Source organism: Chiloscyllium plagiosum, unplaced genomic scaffold (genome assembly GCF_037043375.1).
Source record: "Chiloscyllium plagiosum isolate Xiang-an unplaced genomic scaffold, Cpla_swu_hap1 HiC_scaffold_30, whole genome shotgun sequence".
In the NCBI taxonomy this organism is placed as follows: Eukaryota; Metazoa; Chordata; class Chondrichthyes; order Orectolobiformes; family Hemiscylliidae; genus Chiloscyllium; species Chiloscyllium plagiosum.
Window position 1 is genome coordinate 29,509,063 of NW_028270168.1, and position 23,480 is coordinate 29,532,542.

Genomic DNA, 23,480 nt, shown 5'->3' on the forward strand with positions numbered 1-23,480 from the left:
CAACTTCCACCCCACAACGTCCGGATACATCATCCTCTGCCACTTCTGCCACCCACCACCAGAGATATATTTCCCTCCTCGCCCCAATCAGCGTTCCTCAGACCATTCCTCTACACCTGCCTCATTGGGTCCACATCCTCCACTGTCCACTCCTGGCATCTTCCCTCACTGCTGGAAGACTTATAAAACCAGCATCCACACCTTCCCCCTCACCTCTTCTCCCCCACCCACCTCCGTCCAAGGGCCCAAAGGATCCTTCCACATCTGGCAGAGATTTTCATGCACAAATACCTCTGCTACTGTGTCCATTGCTCTCAATATGGTCTCCTCTACGTTGGGGAGACAGGATGCCAACTCATGGAATGATTCAGAGAACATTCCTGGGACCCACGCACCAAACAACCCCACCATCCCATGGCTGACCACTTCAACTCCCCCTCTCACTCTGCCAAGGACATGCAGGTCCTGGGCCTCTTCCATCACCAAATCCAAGCCGCCTGATGCCTGGAGGAAGAATGCTTCATCCTCCGCCTTGGGACCCTCCAACCACATGGCATCAATGTTGATTTCACCAGTTTCCTCATCTCCTGTCCCACCATATCATCCCAGATCCAAACCTCCAACTCAGCACTGACCTCTTGAACTGTCCTACCTGTCCGTCTTCCTTCCCACCACTCCACTCCACCCTCCGCTCCAACCTATCACCGTCACACCCCACCTGCATCTATCTATCGCCTTCCCAGCTACCTTTCCCCAGCCCCACCTCCACCCTCCTATTTATCTCTCAGCCCCCTTCCTTGCCCACATTCCTGATGAAAGGTTTATGCTCAAAATGTTGACTCTCCTGCTCCTCGGATGTTGCCTGACCTGCTGTGCTTTTCCAGCGCCACACTTTTTGACTGGAATAATCAACAGAATTGTGATGCTATAATGTCAATCCTTCCACCCATCACTAGAGGTGCACCTCTCATGTTTTGAATTAGTCTTGACAATTATTTCTCTCTCCTTTTAAAATTAATCTGTCCAGTGTTTGAGAAGTAGTCCAGGCAAAAAACAAAACTTGTAAGAGTTGCCAAGTAATAAATACTTATCAAAGTTTGTATTTGACTTCAGTCCCACTGGTTGATAATGCAGCAATTAGACCAGCTAGACAGTATGCTATTTGCTATTTATTCCATCAATAAACATGTTGATTTGATTTATTTATTGTCATGTGTCATCTTGTTACAAAATACAGTGAAAACTGTTGTATAGTGTCTCCACTCATTGGTGCTATCTTAAAACACAGAAAAAATAAACCAAAACATAGAATATAAAGGCAGAAAAATAGAGCAGGTTGATTATCTTACTTCCCTCTGTTTTCAACATTTTATGAAGAAAAGTTTTAAAATACAGCTTAACTTCTGCCCACTAAAGCAGATAGTACAGATAATGAATTGTTCAAAAGCTGGTCTTTGGAATTATCTGTTCAAACCTGTAAAGAATGGACAATAATTTATTTTCAAAGTTTGAATTGATTCAAGAAGACTGATCTATTACATTATCTCAATTTGACCAAATTCCAATTACAGTCAAATTATAAAACTATTATGTATCCGAGCAAAGGGTTTAAATGCAAACCACTGGATAAAGGTGATTTACTTGTATGTGCTTCATATTGGTATATATGGGCTAATGAACATTAAAAGATTTACAGTTGTTAGTTTAAAGTTACTGAGTGCAATCAACAGTCAGTGACAGAGCACTAATCTATGTCGTAGAACAAGTAGTGCCTTCAGCTATTTTGGCCTTAAATTCTGGAATTCTTTCCCTATACCCTTCCCACTCAGTACTTCTCACTCCTTGGAGCCCCTGCTGAAGAACACCAAAAAAAAAAGAGCAATCGTAGGCCTAATTTGTTGTTTCATGCAATCGGGGTGATCTCCTTACTGTCCCACCTTGTCCTATATTTCCTCAGAGAGAAACCTTTGAATAGTCCCTTTAGAATATTCCAGCAATCGAGTATCCTCAGTAGGAAACAGTGAGGACTGCAGATGCTTGAGATCCGAGTTGAGAGTGTATTGCTGGAAAAGCACAGCAGGTCAGGCAGCATCTGAGGAGCAGGAAAATTGACATTTTGGGCCAGATCCCTTCATCAGGAATGAGGCTGGAAGCCTCGGGGTGGAGTTTATAGTGGGTACTGGGTATCCTGTTCAGGTCCAAACTGGGTTGGTCTGAATGTGGTCCAAAGTCCATGTGTAGTGTGCCTTACGATGTCTGGAGGAAGAACACCTTATCGACGCCTGGAGGAAAAACACCTTATTTTCCGCCTCAGGACCGTTCCACCCCAGGACATCAATGTGGACTTCACCAGTTTCCTCATTTCCCCTCCCCCCACCTTACTCCAGTTCCAACCTTCCAGCTCAGCACCGCCCTCATGACCTGTCTGACCTGTCAATCTTCCTTCCCATCTATCCGCTCCACCCTCCCCTCCGACCTATCATCTTTACCCCACCGCCATCTACCTATTGCACTGTCAGCTACCTTCCCCCCAGCCCGACCCCCTCCCATTTACCTCTCCATCCCCGAGGCTCCTAGCCACATTTCTGATGAAGGGCTTTTACCCGAAACCTCGATTCTCCTCCTCCTTCTCAGATGCTGCCTGGCCTGCTGTGCTTTTCCAGCAACACACTCTCAACAGGTATCCTCAGCTCTCTGGGGTAAAGAAATCTAAATATCCACATTCCTTTGAATTCAGAAATTTCTTCTCAGCTCAGTTTTAAATAGTCAATCCCCTACTCTGTAACTGTGATCCCTAAATCTATACTGTCCACTCAGAGGAACACTCTTTCTAGTAGCTACCATTAATGCCGTAAATTCTATCTTAAGAATTTTATAGGCCAATTCTCATTCATCTCAATCAAAGGGATTATCAGCTGAATCAATTCAATCGTGCTTCATCAAACAATCTTATAATCTCAGAATCAGTGTAGTAAATGCTCATCGCACTCCCTCTAAGGTAAATATTTCTTTCCTCAGGTAAGGTGACCAAAATTTCACAGCTTCTCAGGTGTTGTCTCACTAAGGTCTAACATAATTTGACTCATCAATTTTTATTTCAATTCTTTTGTAATAAAGTCCAACAGTCTCACAGCGCCAGAGACCCGGGTTCAATTCCCGCCTCAGGCGACTGACTGTGTGGAGTTTGCATGTTCTCCCCGTGTCTGCGTGGGTTTCCTCCGGGTGCTCCGGTTTCCTCCCACAGTCCAAAGATGTGCAGGTTAGATGAATTGGCCATACTAAATTGCCCGTAGTGTTAGGTAAGGGATAAATGTAGGGGTATGGGTGGGTTGCGCTTCGGCGGGGCGATGTGGACTTGATGGGCCAAAGGGCCTGTTTCCACACTGTAAGTAATCTAATCTAATCTAATCCCAGTTGCTTTCCAAATTGCTTGCAACAGTTAACTTTCTGTAACTGATACACAAGGTTAAACTCTCTGCTGTCATTTTGTAGTGAATTATCACTTGAAATACATCCTGCTTTCCTATTAGTCACTTAACCTGTTCATAATCCACTGCAACTCCTTCAGATTGTCCTGGCACCTGATTTTGTAACTGAGTTTGTTCATAATGCAATACACTTGTTTGCTTAACAAGAGCACAAGAAGAAAACACAAGTAGAAAATAAGGCCTGTTGTACTGCTCAGCTATTCAATGTGATTATAGGTGTTCCTGGACTTTGACCCTTCTTTCCTGCCTGCTCCCATATCTCTCATTTCCCTGAGGAATCAAACATCTGAAAAAGTGAATTTTTAATGTATCCAATGATAGAACATTAACAGACCTCTGGAGTAGAGGATTCAAAAAAAGCCCTACCGTTTTTGTGAGGAAATTTCCCTCCTAGCCCATCCTAAATGATCAGCCTCTGACTAAGAAACAGCCTCCATGTTTTAGACACCCCGACCAATCGATCTACTGCATCAATCCCTTCAGAATCTTATGTTTCAATGAAATTGTCTCTCCTCCTTCTAAACTCCAGAGAATAGAAATTCAACTTACTTAGTCTTTCATCAGAGGAAAACCCCACCACCACTGCACCCACCCCCGCCATCCCCACCCCCAATCCCCAGGAACAAATTTGGTGAACCTTCAAATCTTAAACTGTGATCTGCATACTGAAGATGCTTTTTTTTAACTAAACCTAAATATGTTGTTCAGTATTAAAATGCTAGTTCAATTGATGTTGCACTGTTCTCATTGTGCAGCTTCTTCATAATATCATCATTATCTCCAAAGCAGCGAGAATCATTATGCAAAGTTAAGTTTTCATAAAGGATCATGCCTCAAATGCATTTTTTTCTTTTTACAGTTGCTGATTGGTCTCCCTGTACTTTGCATATGCTGTGTCTTTAAACTAAATACCTAAATCATTCATTATACATCTCGTTACATGTCTGATTCATGAGGGCCATGTTCCAAGAAAGTAGTTGCTCTTGTAAATATGTTACAAATATTCAAACTTTGTAATGTTTTCAATGTTTTTACTGTAATTGCACATTTGCTATGTATTTGTCAAAAGATGCCTCATGACTTTGTGTTTGTTGAACAGAACCCATGTAGTTACTGCACAAAATGCTTGCAATGTATCCACGGACAGACACTGTCCCTCATTCTTCTGCTTTCATTCCCCTTTTATTCTTAGCACTTTTGGTACATTAATGAATGCATGCAAGTGGCTGATTTCATAAATTCTGAGCACTTGAAGGTACTTTTTAAATTGAGAATGTTAGTGTACCTGGAAGCTGGTGGAGTCTGACACACTTAAAGAGGCAATATGGTCAGGATATTTCAACCTGCCAATCTACAGACGACGCATGCATGATCTTGGCAATATGGAGAATAGCAAGAAAACAACAGAAGCTCAGCTCTATTCAAAAACTTTTCGGTGAATATTCCCTTCAGAATAGCCTGAATTGTTCATTCTACTGTTTCAATTTTTCAGTGGCCCATTTTATTGGAGTAAGGAATTACAAAGACACCAAGGATATTAAACTGATATGAAAAGTCAGAGTTGAATGGCTACAGATGTCCAGTAAGAAAACTGATATATAACACAAAGTTGAAAGGTTGTTAAAGTGACCCCTTGTGATGTTGCTGTATTTTGCTAATATTCAGGAGCTTTTTATGTTTAAAATCATAGAATGATTTCAGCATAGAAAGAATCCATTTAGTCCATCATTTCTGTGCTGGTACTCTTGATGAGCTTTTGAACAGGTTCCTCTCCATTGCCCTTTGCTTCTCGTCCTGCATTTTTTCTCTTCAGTCAATTATTCTATTGTCTTTTGAAAGTCATGATTACATCTACTTTTACCACACTCTCAGACAGTACATTCTAGATCTTACACATTTTAGATCTTATACATTCTCTGTTTGAATTAAAATGAAATAATAACCATGTGACCTCAATGATGAGATGCCCATACAGTAGGCAGACATTTTAAGTTCACTTCAATTCTATTGAACATCCTGCTGTAGTACACTTGAAATGTGCTGTCAGAAGTGAGAATGAGGTGACTATTGCAAAGCGCTAAGAAGTCATAGCTACTGATTTGGAGACTCAGGTATGTACGGAGCTGTAACCTGCCATACAAAAAAAATGAAAACAAAAAAGCCAACATTTAAAACATTGGTTAAGAGAAAATGGCTGCACTTCTCCCCCTATTGTTCAAATGATAAAGGATTTGAAGCTAAATTGGAATTTTTTCCTTCCACAATGGCAGAATTATGTAATAGCAACAGGCTTGTTTAGCAAGCCAGAATTGTTTCAAATTACTAAACTTTCACCATTGTTTGGAAGAAACTGTTTCAAAGTATATTAAACCTAATCTCTTTGAAGAGCCTTAAAAACATATGGCAGAGATTTTAAAAGTTTTGAAAGCACATTTTCAACCCCAAGTGAATGTTAATTATGAACAGTACATATTGAATATTGTAGGCCAACAGAAAAGGAGTCTATTGATCAGCATATAATGCCATTAACTCAGTTTATAGAAACCTGTGAAATTATGCAACTAAAAAAATGACTTAATTAAAAGTAGAATCATCTCAGGTATAATAGATCCTACCAGGTCAGTGTAAGTGCTAAGGAAAGAATCCTACTCTCAAAAAAGAGAATCCGTACAGTGTGGAAGCAGGCCATTCAGCCCATCAAATTAGGAAACTGGTGAAATCCACACTGATGCCATGGGGTTGGAGGGTTCCAAGGTGGAAGATGAGCCGTTCTTCCTCCAGGCATCAGATGGTTAGGGTTTGGCAGTGGAGGAGGCCCAGGACCTGCATGTCCTCGGCAGATTGGGAGAGGGAGTTGAAGTATTCGGCCACGGGGTGATGGGGTCCTGAATGTATGTGGGGTGTTCCTGGACCAGGTGGGATAGGACAGTATCGAGGTATGTAGAGATGAATTTAGTGGGGCAGGAGCAGGCTGAGATGATGGGTCGGCTGGGGTAGTCAGGCTTGTGGATCCTGGGTGGGAGGTAGAACCGGCGGTGCAGGGTTTCTGACCTATGAGGTTGGAAGCTGTGGATGGGAGATCCCCTGAGGCGATGAGGTTGTGTATGGTCTGGGAGATGATGGTTTGGTGTTGGGAGGTAAGGCCGTGGTCGAGGGGGCAGTAGGTGGGAGTGTCTTCAAGTTGGCTTTAGCGGTGTAGAGATCAGTGTGCCAAATGAACACTGCCCCCCCCCCCACCTTGTCCGCTGGCTTGATGGTGAGGTTGGGGTTGGAGCAGAGGGAGTGGAGGGCTGCGCATTGTGAGGGTGAGAGTTTGGAGTGGGTGAGGGGGGTGTACAGGTTGAGGCGGTCAATGTCTCGGCGGCAGTTGGAACAGTAGAGACGTGAGATATTTTTGAAGGCAAATCAAAAAGGACATCATTCTAACCCTCAAACGTTGGAGAAAAAGTTGACATTCCTATTGTGTATGTCACCAAGTACAAACACTTGAAAGCTCATGTACGTTATGCATGGAAATAAATGGAAAAAAGTGGTTCCAGAGTTGCTAATGCATGAAGGCAGTCTTGTATATGTTTGGTAACTTGGGTAACTCAAGATGTACATGACAACGTACACCTTTAATTAAATTTTCCTCCTTATAATAAAAGAAGGAAATTTGGATTGAAATGCAAATTCCTTTCTAGGTTAGCAACCTTTCCTATAAGCTTACACACTCGAGGCAAATATCTTAAATTGATTCCAATCTGGACCTTGTGTTGAATACACTGCTGGGTTGTACACTTGTAACACTCACTACTTAAAAAGGGTCTTCCTTGTATCAACTCCGGTTTCATTCATTGGTGGGCTTTGTGCCTTGAACAATGGGAACAGTTTAGACTGGGTTTACATCATGACTTGAATCACTTGTGGGCAGGAACGGCTAATTGTCTGAACAGCAAAACCCAGTTGACTGTTTGTTCAGCAACTCAATCTCTTTCGAAAAGGTCTGAAAACAATCCCAAGGTGAAATACCAATTTCATACAATGGGAAATTAATGATGAAAATGGGTCTCTGGTCAATGCTTGTGACCTCACAATGAACTGACAGAATTGATGCCTCTTAAATGGAATTGAGTATTTCCTACTTTCAGTCGAGTTTATTGACTAGTTCATTGATGTCATGCAGAAAGTGACATGTTTTTCATTTGAAAGATTTTCATTGTATATGGCTTTGTGTCACGGTGAATGAGCCATAGAGCTCCACTTCAGGCTTTCAAAGTGAATCACAAATTGTGAATCATTATCATTGTAAACAGAAGATATATTCTTCAACTGCAACATTATAATTTATCTTTCTGAGCTCCAAAGTCAATGACCACATACCTGCCTACAGTAAACTCCCTCTGCTATTGTTTTGCCACTTACTTGGCACAAATTGGGTGAGGTTAGGTAAGGCCTATAATTTTGGATCTGTTCTCATGAGCTACAGTCTTACAGCACAGAAACCGACTCTTCCATCCAACTAGTCCATACCAATCATGTTCCCAAATCAAACTAGTCTCACCTGCCTACATTTGGCCCATATCCCTACAAACCGTTGTTGTTCACGTACTTATCTGAATGTTTCTGAAATGTTGTAATTATACCCACTTCACCTGGCAGCTCATTCCACAAATGAACCACTCTCTGTATAAAAAGGTTGCTTCCCATGTCCTTTTAAAATCATTCTCCTCTCCCCTTCTAAATATGGCCACTAATTTTGAATTCTGACAAAACTTCCAATACCTCTTCGCTTCTTCTATCAATGTGCTAAACTACTTCACATTCCATCTTCTTGAATTATATACCTTAATCCTCATTCTCCTGAGTAAAGAGAGCTGGAGAGTCATAGAGTCATACACCATGGAATCAGACCTTTTGATCGAATTAGTCCACACCAATCATGTTCCCAAACTAAACTATTCCCACCTGCCTGCATTTGGCCCATATCCTTTTAAGTGTTTTCTATTCATACTTAAAAATCACACAACACCAGGTTATAGTGCAACAGGTTTATTTGGAAGCACCAGCTTTTGGAACGCTGCTCCTTCATCAGGTCGTTGTACACCCCAGTCCAACACTGGCATCACCAAATTATTTTCTATTCGTGTATTTATCCAGATATCTTTTAGACACTATGACTGTACTTGCAGCTACCACTCCCTCTGGCAGCTCATTCCACACACAAACCACTCTCTGTGTAAAAGGGTTGCCCCCACTCAAGGGAACTCCCCCCACTCGAGTGAAAAGACCCTTGTCGTTCACCTTATTTATGCTCCTCATGACTTTAAAAACCTCTTAAGTTCGACCTTCAAACTTCCATGTTTCAGGGGAAAAAAAGTCTCAGCCTATCCAGTCTTTCTTTACAACTCAAAACCTCCATTCCCAGCAACATCCTGGTAAAGCTTTTCTGAACTCTCTTTAATTTAATAATATCCTTCCAATAGCCGGGCAGCCAGAACTGTACACAGTACTCAAGAACAGGCCTTGCCAATGTCCTGTATATTCTCAACATGACTTTCCAAATCCTATACTGAAGCAATGGGTTTTAACAAAATGCAATACCTCGCAGTTATCCAAATGAAACTCCATCTGCATTTCCTCAGCCCATTGGCTCAACCGATCTGACCCAACTTTGTCATCTTAGATAACCTTCTTCACCATCCACTGCACCACCAATTTTGGTGTCATGCACAAACTTACTAACCATGCCTCCTAAATTCTCATCCAAATTGTTCATATAAATGACAAACAAAAGTTGACCCAGTTCCAATAAATGTGGAACACTGCTGGTCACAGGCCTCCAATCTGAAAAACAACCCTCCACCACCACCCCCGTCTCCTATCATAAAGCCAATTTTGTATCCAATTGGCAAGCTCACCCTGAATCCCATGAGTTCTAACTGTACTAATTAATCTACTAAGCAGAAATTTCCAAAGGCTTTCCTAAAGTCCATGTAAACAGCATTTACCACTCTGTTCTCATCAATCTTTTTGGTTACTTCCTTAAAAAACTCAATCAAGTTTGGAAACACAATTTCCCTCACACATAGCCATGCTGACTATCCCTAATCAGTCCTTGTCTCTCCAAATATACATAGATCCTTTCTTTCAGAATCACCTCCAACACCTTATCAATGACTGATGTTAGACTCACAGGTCTATCGTTTCCACATTTCTCCTTACAGTCTGTCTTAAATAAAGGCACAACATTAGCGACCCTACAGTCCTCCAGTCTTCCAGCACTTCATCCATGGTTATAGATAATACTAATATCTCTGCTAGGGACCCTGCAATTTCCTTTCGAACTTCCCACAATGTCCAGGGATATATTTGACCAAGTCCCAGAGATCTATCCACCTTTATGTTTTCAAAAGACCTCCAGCACTTCCTCTTCTGTAACGTGAGCTGTTTTCAAACCTCAATATTTATTTCTTCAAATTCTCTATCTTCCATTTGATTCTCCACGGAAAAAAACTGATGTAAAATATTCATTTAGTATCTTTCCCATCTCTTGAATTTCAACATATAGATGACCTCATTGATCTTTAAGGGACTATATCCTCTCCCTAGTTGCTGTTTTGCTCTTAATGTATTTGTAGATTCTCTTTGGATTATCCTTAACCTTATCTGCCAAGAGTATCTCATTTCACTTTTGGCCCTCCTGATTTCCCTCTCAAGAATTCCTCTCCATCCTTTGTACTCTTCAAGAGATTCATTTGATCCCAGTAGTCTATATCTAATACATAACTTTTTCTTATTTTTGACCAGAACCTCAATATCTTTATTCATCCATTGTTCCCTACTCTAAGTAGTCTTACCCTTCATGTTAACAGGAACATACTGCCTCTGAACTCTCATTGTCACACTTTTGAAAGCCTCTCACTTGTCAGTTATCACTTTACCAGTAAACAGTCTATTCCAGTCAACTTTTGATTGTTCCTGTTTTAAACCTTCAAATTTGCCTTACTCCAATTAAGAACTTTAACTTTGATGGAAGGCCTATCCTTTCTCATAACTATTTTTAAACTAATAAAGTTATGACCTAATAAAGTGTTCTCCTACTTAATCACTTGCCCTGCCTTATTTCCAAAGAGAATATCAAGTTTTGCTCCTTCTCTAGTAAGTACATTTACATATTGATAAAGAAAATTATCTTGACGCATTGAACAAATTCCTCTCCATCCAAGTTATGGCAGTCCACAGTCTGGAAAATTAAAACCCCCTATTAAAATAATAATCTTATTATTCTTACATACATCTGAGATCATTCTACATATTTGTTCCTCAATTTCCCTCTGACTTTTGGGGGCCCATAGTGTAATCCCATCAAGGCAATTATCTCTTTCTTATTTCTATGTTCTACCCATAAAGCTGGATGATCCAGCAGAAATATCCTAAATAGAGTAGTAATGTTTTCCTTCATCAAAAACCCCACCCCTGCTCCTGTCTTACCTCCTTTTCTATTCTTCCTATAGCATCCAAAAGCTGGAACATTGTCTATCCTGTCCTTCCCTCAGTCGAGTTATGGTTTCCTTCAGCCATAGCTATGACATCCCAGTCTCATGTTCCCATACATGCCCTGAGTTCATCAGCCTTAGCTGTAAGATCCCTGACATTGAAATAAATGCTGTTTAATTTTTCAAAGTTATCTCGTTCTCTGACTTGCTCTTGTCTGCCTTTTCTAATTAACTTGCTCCTTTTTGATTCAGAATCATCCTCATTTGCCTTTCTATTTTCACTGCTACTTAGAAACCCCAGAGCCTCTCTCGACTAGTTTAAAGACTCCGAAGAGAGAACTAGCAAATCTCCACACCACAATGTCAGTCCATTCCAGTTCAGGTCAAACCCATCCTTTTTAAACAAATCTCTTCTGGTCGAGAATAGATCCCAATGATCCAAAAATCTGAATCATTGTATGTTGCACCATCTCTTCAGCCATTGAGTTATCTGCCTTATTTTTTTATTCCTACTCTCATTTGAACGTGACACTGGGAGTAAACCAAAAATTATTACCTTTTAGGTCTTGCTTTTTAATCTTCTACCCAACCTCCTGTATTCACTCTGCAAAGCCTTAACCTTTTCCCTAACTATGTTGTTACTACCAAAGTTATACAACAATTCAATTCATGGGATGAGGGCTTTACTGGCTAGGCCAGCATGCATTGCCTCTCCCTAATTACCCTGAGGGCAATTAAGAATCAACCACTTTGCTGTCAACCTGGAGTCACATGTAGACCAGACCAGGCAAGGCCAACAGTTCCCTTCCCGAAAGGGCATTAGTGAACCAGAATGGTTTTCCCCCAAAAATCAGCAATAGTTTCATCCTCATCATTCAACTTTTAATTCCAGATTTTTTTTATTAAATTCAAATTCCACCATCTGCCATGGCAGGATTAAAACCCAGGTTCCCGGAACATTTCCTGGGTCTGTGGATTAATAGTCTAGTAATAATATTGCTCGGCCATTGGCTCCCATTTATATTGAAATTGCAAGAAGTTAGGAATGACAGATACTAAGATAAGCAACAAGCATATCAGAAGAGACATGATTTAAAAATTTAAATATATGGAGGGTCCATGGCAGCCAAAGTCCAGGTCAGGTTAGGGGGGATGTGTCAGGTCCAAATGATACACCGGGATTCATGGTTTGAGAATGGGGAATGTGTGAGGGTAGAATAGGTTTGAGGAGTGGAGGGTCCAGGGGTTCTATGGGGAGTAAGTAATCAAGTCAACAGAAGAGGTTCAGGAGAGAGATTATGGTGAGGAGGGGCAATGACACTAATGAATTAGTGGTGTTCAGTTTCATAGTTAGCCAAGTTTGAAAGGCGTTTTAATTCCTCTAACTTTTCCTGGCTTAGTATTTGCATCAGTGAATCAGAACCATCCAATCCTGAGCAGAGTCATGGACATTTTTGGCAAGTTCCAGAGATTGTGTATTTTCCTTTTAGAAGTTCAAACTTCCTAGGCAGTTCCTGTGGCAGCTGCATCTGGATTTCCACATGGGCCTAATGTACAGCTCCTGTCTAAATTTCTGCACCAACGGTCTACCTGTCAGAAGATCTGAGCCCAAGTGATGATAGAAACTATGCCATTGTTTTGGAATATTGGAAAAAGAAGATCTTTGTGTTCTTATCAGGTTGGCGGGTTGGAACTATATTGAGAGGCTGAATAGGCTGGAATGTTTTTTTCCCTGGAGCATCAGAGGCTGAAGAGTGACCTTATAGAGGTTTATAAAATCATGGAAGGGCATGGATTGGGTTAATAGGCAAGGTCTTTTCCCCAGAGTTGGCGAGTCCAAAACTAGAGAGATGAAAGATTTAAAAAGGACCTGAGGGACAAATTTTTCACCAAGTGTGGTGCATGTACGAAATGAGCTGCCAGAGGAAGTGGTGAAAGCTGGTACAATTACAAATTTAAAAGGTATCTGGATGGGCATATGAATCAAAGGGTTTAGAGGTATATGGCCAAATGCTGGCAAATGGGACTAGATTAATTTAGGATATCTGGTCAGCATAGACAAGTTGGACTGAAGAGTCTGTTTCCATGCTGAACGTCTCTATGACTCCATGACTCTATGTCTTTAGAATAGGTAATAGTCACATACCATAGGCTATATGTTATAGGGAGCTAAAGGTGAGCAGGAAATATTAAAAGATAAGTATTCATGCAAGCAAGTCCCATTTCATGCCAGATTTAATTCAACATATGGGAACAGTGTGTTCATGACTTTTTAAAAATTAATTTGTAGGACGTAGGTGTTGCTGGCTAGCTAGTATTTATTGCCCAACCCCAGTTGCCCTTGAGAAGATGATGTTGAGCTGCCTTCTGTCTTGTAGGTTCCCTCACCATGTTGTTAGTGAGGAAGTTTCAGGATTTTGACACAGAGACAATGAAGGAACAGCAATATATTTCTAAATCAAGATGGTGAGTGTCTTGGAGGGGAACTTGCAAGTGGTGGTGTTCCCATGTATCTGCTGCCCTTGTCCTTCTAGATGGAAGTGATATTGGGTTCAAAATTTGCTGTCTGAGCATCTTTGGTGAATTTCTACTGTTTTTATAATTGGTGCAGACTGCTGCAACTGAGCGTCAGTGGTGGAGGAAATGGATGCTTGTGGATGTGGTACAAATCCGCTTTGTTTTGGATGGCGTCAAACTTCTTGAGTGTTGTTTGAGCTACACTCATTGAGGCAAGTGTGAAGTATTCCATCAGGAGGTGAGATACTTGCTGCTGCATTCTTAGTTTCTGACCTGCTTTAGTAGCCACTAGATTTATGTGCCAAGTCCAGTTGAGTTTCTGATCAATGGTAACCCTCATGGATGTAGAAAGTGGGGCATTGTGTGATGGTAACACCAGTGAATGTCATTGGGTGGTGGTTAGATTGTTTATTATTGGTGAAGACCATTGCCTGGCATTTGTGTACCACAAATGAAGCACTTGGCACTGACTTTTCCAAACTGGATTTCTTCACAGAAATGTGAAGAGCTACATCTTCAGATAGCCATAGGAAAGTGACTTTGCATAAAGAACCATGTGGCAGGAGCCCTTTTATTATTGAACTACGACCTATGATGACCCCAACAGCATCTTGAATGTGTTCAAGTGTTCAGTGTTCCCATCTGGAGTCTCACAATGGGTAAACAGTGGATGTGAATCATTGGAAACCATAGAAAGCCAAGGACAGAAATTTCAATGCAAAACATTAAAGGCTTAAAAGCCACAAAAGATAAGCAATGTTGAAATGCTTATACAAACAACCATAAAATCTGTGACTTTGATTCAAAACCAATAGAAATTAATTCTCCACAAACTCAGTTTGAACTGCCAATGGTCTATAAAGTTTACACAAAATGTTTGACTATGATACTATGATGCTGGCTGCTGTTAAAATTCAGTCAACTGATTAAGATCATTAAGATGTAGCAGACAAGTAGTTAAAATTTACCAGAGGGAATAAGTACTGTGACCACAAAACTCCATACAGAAAATTTACTACCACCTACCAGAAAGAATTTTGGAAATATGTATGAGTTCTTTCTTTTTCTCAAAGATTAAACAAAAACTTAGCAAAAGCATTCAAATAAACTGAGACAATGGTACCTCAGCGGATATTGAGTACTGCATTTGAGAATTTTGTCATTTGTATTGATTAGAAACTCTATGACATCTTATGGTTGGTGGCCTGGCATTTGACAAGTTCATTTTAATGCTGCTTCCTCAAAAGCAGCTTTTTATTTCAAACAGCTGATAGAATATCATGTCATCAGAACATTGGTGGAAGATGAGCATATGTAGAGATCCAAATTCAAAAGAAAAAAAACACTTTACATAACACTTTCCTGAGCTTGTTATAGTCATTTTGAATTGTCATTACTGTTATATTGTAAGAAACATGACAGCAAGATTCCACAAACAGCAATGTGATGCTAATCATTTATCATGGCACCAATGGAGAGGTAAAGAGTGGCTATAGATTCATAATCATATTATATTTATATCTATTCTAAGCAAGTTATAAGAAATTCATTGAGGATAAATGTTTGTACATATCCCACACAATAATTTAAATTCTCTGCAGTGAACATCTGCATCACTCATTCACACTTGCACATTTTAACATGGCAGAGACATGCAAACATTTGTCTAAAATAAATATTTACAGTTGAATCTGAACTATTAGACCATGAGACAAAGGAGCAGAAGTGGACCATATGGCTCTCTGAGTCTGCTCTGCCATTCGATGAGCCAAATGGCTGGTCCAAAAATTCCTCAGTTCAATTTTTCTGCCCTTTTCCCAAAACCCTTGATTCCCTTACTCATTAAAAATCTATCATCTCAGTCCATCTTAGCTTTGAATATACCAGCGAGTCTTGAAATGATTTGTAATATACATAATGATCTAGCTTCAACAACCATCTTTGGGAAAGATTCACCACTCTTTGAGAGAAGACATTCTTCCTCATTTCTGAGTTAAGTGGACAACAATTTACTCTGAGATTATACCCTCTGCTCCCAATCTCTCTGACAAGGGGTAACAACCTCTGTATATCCGTATATGTCAAGGACGTTAAGAATTTTATATGTTTCAATAAAGTCACCTCTCATTGTTCTTAAAATAAACCATGGTTTGGGTAACATAGCAGATACTGAGTACTGCATTTGGGAATCTCGTCATGAGGAAATCCCTTCATATTCAGAATCAATCGACTGCCAACCAAATTCGTATATCATTTTTTAGATAAGGGGACAAAAACTGTTCACAGGCCTGATCTGATTGGTAGCCTTGTATAGTTTGAGCAATTTAATACTTCATTCCTTTTGAAATAAAGGCTGACAGTTTATTTTTCTTCCCTGAACATGGATGCTGGCCCTGTGTGATTCTTACACTAGGACTCCCAAATCTTACCGTGCTACACCTTTCCAAAGTCTTTCTCTATTTAACTCTTATATTGTTCCTGCCAAAATGCATCACTTCACATTTTTGCATGTTCTTGTCCACCAGCCATGTTTTTGTACAATTAGTCAGTCTGTCTATACCCCTCCATAAACTGTTTGCATCATCTTCACTACTTGCCTTCCCACCTATGTTTGTATCATCTGCATACTTGGTGATAGAACATTCGCTTCTAGAATCTAAGTCATTTATATATTGTTAGTAATTGTTGACCCAGAACAGATCCCTGTGGCACTCTACTAGTTTTGGCTTGTGTGAGAAAAGATTTGCTAACTGATGATAGGCCACAAAAGCAAAATTGGCCAAACTGTACCAGAACACCCAGAATTCCCAAGCAACTCACAAGCCGAATCAGACAGCACGCAGACAAGAGAATACACAGCTCCCACAGACAATGACAGAGCACCACAGATATCTCAAAGCCCCAAGGGCAGTTTCACAACCTAGCAATACCAAAGCCAGACAAAGAGCAGGTCAGACAGAGAGGCACCAGCAAGGACATGCTTCCAGAACAGGACAATGGAAGCACCTCACCACTTCAGAAGAGACATTAACACCTACCTGTAAAGAGGAACGGAACCGTTGATATGGTCAGGATGTTGCATTGTGTGAAGGAACAGAACATTCATCCGATATTTGTTTTCCAATTAGCATCACTGTAACTAGATTACTCCATTTCTTGATAAGTTTCCCATTTCTTAATCAGTGTCATTGTGCAGCATTACTATAAAGCTGGTCTCATCCTCAGCTCTGGGAAGAGAAATCTGAACAACTGTACAGACTGTCAGTTCTGTGTCAGCTGGTCTGTTTTCTCTTCCAGCGATATCGCTTGCAATAAACTGTTTGTCAATTTCACTTCAAGCTGTGTTTTGTGATCTCCAACCTATTGGGCAAATTTCTCTGACATCTTGCCATTCCAAAAATGCTCTATCTTTCTCAATTCTCCATCTTCTATTAGTTTGCTAATCTTCTATCAATGGTAATCTAATACCCCAACACCGTTGGCTTTTATCTCTTCATGAAACCTTTATCCGCCCTACTTGTTACCTCCTCAAAGAACTGTACTAAAATTTTGAGGCATAACTTCCCCTTCATGAAGATGTGTACTTTGTTTGATTATTTTGTGTTTTTCTAGACTTTCTAAGCCTAGATAATTTCTTGCTATTGTACTTGTTTAATCTTTTACTAACAAAGTTGCCCCACTACCTTTCCCTTCCTGCTTGTCTTTCCTAAAATCACAGTATTGTGAAATTAGAGCTGTGAATACTTTGAGACTTTATCCTCAAAGCTACATAACTGCTGAGAATGCAGTATATTGTATAGAAGTGGTATGGGGTTTTTGATGTATTAATTAATTAATGGAGAAAGATTAATTTCATGTGGTTTCCTTCTAGGTAATGATTAGTCAATGTTGATTTAAATTTTTTTTGTTACAGTAAATGTCTTAAAATATGAAGTCCTGTGAAATTCTTTCATTGGCCCTGGGAAATTGATTTTTTTTTGTAGTTTTTTTTTCTGTCTGTGGGGACTGCAACAACAGCTCTGTGTGTGAAACCCTGATGGTGCCAAGTTTTGTTGACACTGCATTTGGTGTCTCCAGAAATTTCCTGAGGCCAAATTAACTAGTTTGCTGCATCCAGGATTCAAAAGTAATTAAATCTCTCCCTTGTGTGTAATGTAAGTGAACCTCCCCCCAACAGACTTAGTAGGAGGAAAGCTCAGTCATAACAATTTTTCCTGAACCAAACAATACACACAGCACATAGTCATCTGAGGATGTCAACCCCTCTCTAATTGCTAATGTGAAGGATGGGTTCAGTGGAGACATTATGCACTAAGTTCAAGAGAATTGTGTATACGCAAAGCTATCAGCATCTAACTCATAGGAAAGTTAGATTTTCCAATTATAAAACACTAATACAATAATTTTCTTTTTCAGTACAGCATAGTGTACAGAAACAAGGCCAGAGGAAATCAAACATGATCATCCAACCCAGCAAAAACTCTGCTACCCAAAGTGTACTTATTCACAAAATAAAATTACTTCAAAAGATTCTAAACATTGTAAACAATAGAATAATGCCTTTAATTAGTTACTTTATGTTCTCTAATCTTGTTATAAGACGTTGAAATATTGGATGTTTCTTCTATCACACCTACATCAATTGCCATGCTTTGGGAACATAATATCAAGAGTAATACCTGCTTCTGTGGCTTTTAATAAGTAATAAACACAGTGGTCAAGTTGTTTTGCCCTGTCCAACACTTTGAAATGAATCTAGCTCATTTTGCAAACAAGAAAGCAGAACAAAGCTTTACACAAAAGCTTATTCGTAGTCCCATGAAGCCTCTTTCATTCAATTGGTTCTGTTTAATTATCATCTCCATTTTATTTCCTGAATTAACAATGATTGAAGCTCTCAGAAGATTCAGGTCATTGCCCCCTCCAGCCCTGCATCAAGATAGTGTAAGGGAAGTAGAATTTGAAGGAACATTAGATAATGTTTATCGAAAAGATTATGAGGACAGAGTGGTGAGCTGGCAAAGAGGAAACAAAGGGTCAAAATCATTTGGAATGTACAATGTGTAAAAGAACATTTGGAAGGGAAACAGATGGGTGACACAAGACCATTGTTTACAGGAAAAGGGCGCTCATGGATGGGAAACAGTAAAGCAACAAAGTGTAGAAAGGTTATTTCTTGGAAGCAGGAGAGACATGGTAAATCCACATACTGTACTTTCTGTATTCACTGCCATTAAGTGGGACCTGTCACTATCAATTCACTCCCAATATGATCAACAAGTCCTGCAGAAGTGTACAAAGGGAGAGTAAATAAGATCAGAATACCAAAAGGGAGACAGTAATGAAAAACAAAACAGGAATTGAGGTAAAACTTGATTTAAAAGAGACATTTGGCAGTCAGAGACAAATGAAAGGGGAATGAGAGAGAAAAAAACAACACAATCAAAAGATGAATGTGGGGAAGTAATGCATCCTCCAGATTACTGTGAGAAATCCTACGAGTGATCCACCAGGCTTATTAAATTATTTAAATGCCTTTATTTATTGTACCGCCTGACAGCTCCATCATGGGCTTTGTTTAAAATGTTTTGTTTTCAGATACAAAATGTTGCTATTATTCTTGAGTGGTTACTGCAAAAGACACTACATGACACACAAAAATTAAATATTATTACAGGGAATTTGAACTTGTGTGGGTCTTAAGATATAGGTGATTTAGGGATTGCTGACTAAATTTATTTATCATTAAATATCATGTGAAACTGATACTGTCAATGCTAAAGGAGACTATGTTTAGGGTGATGATTCTGAAGAAGTTAATGTTAATGAGACCAGAGAAGTAGGAACAGGAGTAGACGATTCCAACCCTCAAACCTGCTTTGTCATTTAACAGGATCATAGCTGATCTGCCATTGCTCATATTGCATTAAGCTCCACCCAAACTAAAGATGTTGCACTGTCTTTGGGTGGAGGCCATTGAATACCCAATTACCTGAAGAGAACAGATGTATTCTCTACAGCTCGTGAGAAATCTGATTAATTTTGCCTGATTATTATTGCAAACTGTACCTATCACTATCATGCAATAAACTATAACGTTATGTAAGATAAGTATCTCTTCAGTTTAGATTCACCAGGATTTATCCTCTACCACTGGTACTTAGAGCAGCCCTAAAGATGTTTCTTACAGAAAAGGGGATTGGCAGCAGTGATCTAAACAAACCAAAATACCACATGCTGGTGGCGCTGATATCCATTTGACCCTGAAGAAACAGGGAATTATTTATGAAGAAAAGTGAATTTGTCACTTTAAAAACATTATTGCTTCAAGTAGGCTCAATCAATCAATGGCTGAAATGTGAAAACTAACAAGTAGTCAACAGGAACCCAATACTGGGAACAGCAGCGTGTGAGTTCAGCACCTCCTAAGATAAACCTTGACCAAGAAATTGGTTAGAGGTGCTGGAGAACAGTGTAGGACAGGGAAAGACAAAAGAACTGTCCACAATAAGAAAATGATAGCGGATCTGTCAGAAGTGAGTAAGAACCCCAAGAGTATTCCTGAGAGAAAAGGAGAAAAACCTCATGAAAATAGTTAAAAATTACACAACACCAGATTATAGTCCAACAGGTTTATTTGGAAGCACTAGCTTTCAGAGCACTGCTCCTTCATCAGATGGTTGCAAGCACCTGATGAAGGAGCAGTGCTCCAAAAGGTAGCGCTTCTAAATAAACCTGTTGGACTATAACCTGGTGTTGTGTGATTTTAAACTTTGTACACCCCAGTCCAACACCAGCATCTCCCAATCATGAAAACAGTGTATGGTTAAGGAACATAATGTAAGCAAGTAAGATAAAAGGGTCTCCCCTCTCAAAAACTAGCATTGCTGCAGCTCAAGATACAGCTAACAGAAGAATAAATATCTTAGACAGTCTTGTCATTAGGCAATAAGAGAAACTTAAGAATTAAAAGGACTAGAACTCACAAATTAAATCATAATTTTGGTGGGAAAGTTTATAAAGGTCATAATTCTATATTTAAAATTGAGTACAGAAGAAAGAGCATTGTATATTGGATTATGAATGGTGGGAAAAATGTCCATTTTATGTGGAAGAAAGTGAGAAAACTTCAGCTTGTCTGCAGAGGGTGGGAACTCCTGAAAAAGACAAGAATCTACCATTTGATAATTTAAAAAGACAGGAAAATTCAGTTGGTACTACAGAGATACAGTAATGCAAGGAAAAATAATTTAAAAGCTTGAAAGCAGTTAAATTTCACTGAACAACTAAAAGCTTTATTGAACAATTTAAAACAGTACATTACAGTTTATGCAGTATCAGTGTATGCAAATCACTTCAAAGAGTGTTACTAAGACTGATTATTTCAATTTGGTTTCATTGTGTATTTATAATCATGTTGCAAATATGTTTAACACATGAAAAGAGAACAGAATCAATTAAGATGGTTCTGTTGAGCTGTTCATGAACTTAAACTGCTATGATTGCTAAACCGGAATGTCTAATGTGTGTCAGGTCTATTGTTAAGGTGCTGGTTTTCTCCCTTTAGGAGAGGTTAACTTAATCAATGCAATTGGCTAATATCAATGAATCCAAATAGCCTCCTTCTGACAGAAAATAAAGTGCAGTGTGACAGTCAAATTAGTGACTATTTACTTATCCTTGGAGGAATAAAGCAATAGTAAAAGGAGGAAAAAGCTGTTTGGATTCAAGTCTGATCAGATTTGATACATTTCCTGATTGTTATTAAAGCCTTTGTGATCAGATGGCAGCACTAGAAAATGCTTCATGAAATGAGAGGGGAAGGATCTGCTGAGGTCTGGTGCCCTTCAAATTAAAATCAACAAGCATATCTTGGATTTTTATGGTGTTCATTAAAACTGTGCATGAATATAGCAGCTTTTGATGTAGAAACCATCCCATGGCCACATTGCTGAGTAGGTTCTAAGGTGGGCCTTAGAGGAGGAGAGCTATAGACATTTAGAGAGAGGCATCCACAGTTTGGAACCTTGATAGCTGAAGGCACAGCTGCCAATTGTGGCGCAGGCTACAAGAGAGACTGGAGAGATGGGTGCGTGAGTGGAGGGGGAGATATGTAGCTGGAGTGAAGGACGCTGCAGTAAAAAGTAGGGATGAAATCATGAAGAGATTTTAAACAAAAACAGTAATTTGCTGGAAAAACTCAGCTGAGGAAGGGTCACTCAACCCAAAACATTAACTCTGATTTCTCTCCACAGACCTGCTGAGCTTTGCCAGCAATTTCTGCTTTTGTTTCTGTTTTACAGCATCCACAGCTCTTTCAGTTTTTATTAAGGAATTTTAAACATTAGATTGAAGATTTTAAATTGGAGGTGAATCAAAAAGCACAGGAGTGATGGATCACCGAACGTTTTGAGTAGCTGAATATTAGTTAAAAGTTATCAACTAACCTTTTACCATGGTGGAAATACAAAATGGAGCAGGCCAGTCACATGTCCTTATTCATAATGGTGATAGACTATTGTCTGTTCAAAGTAACAAGGTTCAGATACCTGGATAAGTGCAGCTCCAGCAACACTCAGTAAGCTTGGCACCATCCGAGGCAAAGCAGTCCACTTGATTTGCACCACATCCACAAACATTCATTCCCTCCACCACCAGCAACAATAGGTGTGTGCTGTCTACAGCATGCATTGTAGTAATGCGTGAAGGTTCCTTCAACAGAGTACTCCAAACCCACAACCATTTTCATCTAGCAGGACAAGAGTAGCAGATATAAGGGAACATCGCCACCTGCAAGTTCCCATCCAAGCCACTCACCACCCTAACTCAGAAATATATCACCGTTCCTATACTGTTGCTGGGTCAAAATCTTAGAATTCCCTCCTTGATGGCACTGTGATTGTACTCATGCCAATTGGACTTCAGCAATTCAAAAAAGCAGCTTAATACCATCTCAAGGGCAACTAGGGATGGACAATATATGCTGGCCCAGCCAGCATAGCCTCCATTTCCTCAAGGAATTAAAAAGAAGTGCTGATATTTGTACACCATTGCAATTCAAAGCAAGTGCATGTCACAATTGATCTGAAATTGCTAAACATTCACTGCAGACTTATTTGGAGCTATCATTGCATTGCAAACTTTCCTTTGATTTATTCTGCCAGTATTAAAATTGAAAGCATATTTGAGAATCTGTTTGATATCTGACCTTTTTTCTGATTCTCTAAACATTTACAACTCTGTGGGATATTTTCAAAATCCTTGCTCTACATGAAATGGTCTCGTGATGTTTCTATTGTTCAAATTTATTGTAAACAAGGACAGTGTTGGGTACTATACAAATTATATGGAAAAGTGTATCTTTAAACCCAAAGATTAGTTCCAATTATCACTGAAAATAAAAAACTGAATCAGACCTTTGATCCTGGAAGTGAAACATGATCATTTTTGTCATGCTTTTGTAAGTATTTATTTACATTACAAAGATGCACCTCCTAACCCAGCAGCAATAGCATCACTCTGTCTATTTATGCCAATCAAGCAGAAAGTTAACTATACATAGAAACTTGTGTGGTCTTTCTGAAATGGGCATCACTAATAAATGGTAAGAAAAGACCTAGATATCAGTAGAGGAAGTTTAGGTAATGAGATTAAACTGACACTCCCAGGGGGATGATGCACTCCAGAGATCTCATTGCCTATTAGTTGCAAAAGGCAGGAGGCAGTGGACATCATATACTCATCTCCAGGGTGAAGGAGATGCTAATTCAGGCAGTTGGCCAAGTGCTTCCCTTGAATGGTAACTGTCTGTCTCAGCTGATGGTCACATTAGCCAAATCATGGATCAGTGTCCTGGCCCCTCCAAGCCTGCCTGCTCCCCTCCACTATGACTGGCCATTGATCAACTAAAGTGCAACCAGAAACTTCAATAAGGAAACAGGAATTCAACCTCTCGCACATGTTGAATCTGGATTCCTGCAGGGTGACAAAAACTATA

At 39.7% G+C, this 23,480-nt stretch overlaps 1 protein-coding gene across 1 annotated transcript in view; it reads left to right on the plus strand.

The window, feature by feature from the left end:
* Positions 1 to 18,024, plus strand: part of c19h1orf216 (chromosome 19 C1orf216 homolog) — a 41,231-nt gene extending 23,207 nt beyond the window's left edge. The window contains exon 4 of the transcript XR_006315688.2: positions 17,900 to 18,024. The gene's annotated coding sequence lies outside the window, so the exon portion shown is untranslated. The remainder of the gene's footprint in view (positions 1 to 17,899) is intronic.
* The last annotated feature ends 5,456 nt before the right edge of the window (positions 18,025 to 23,480 follow it).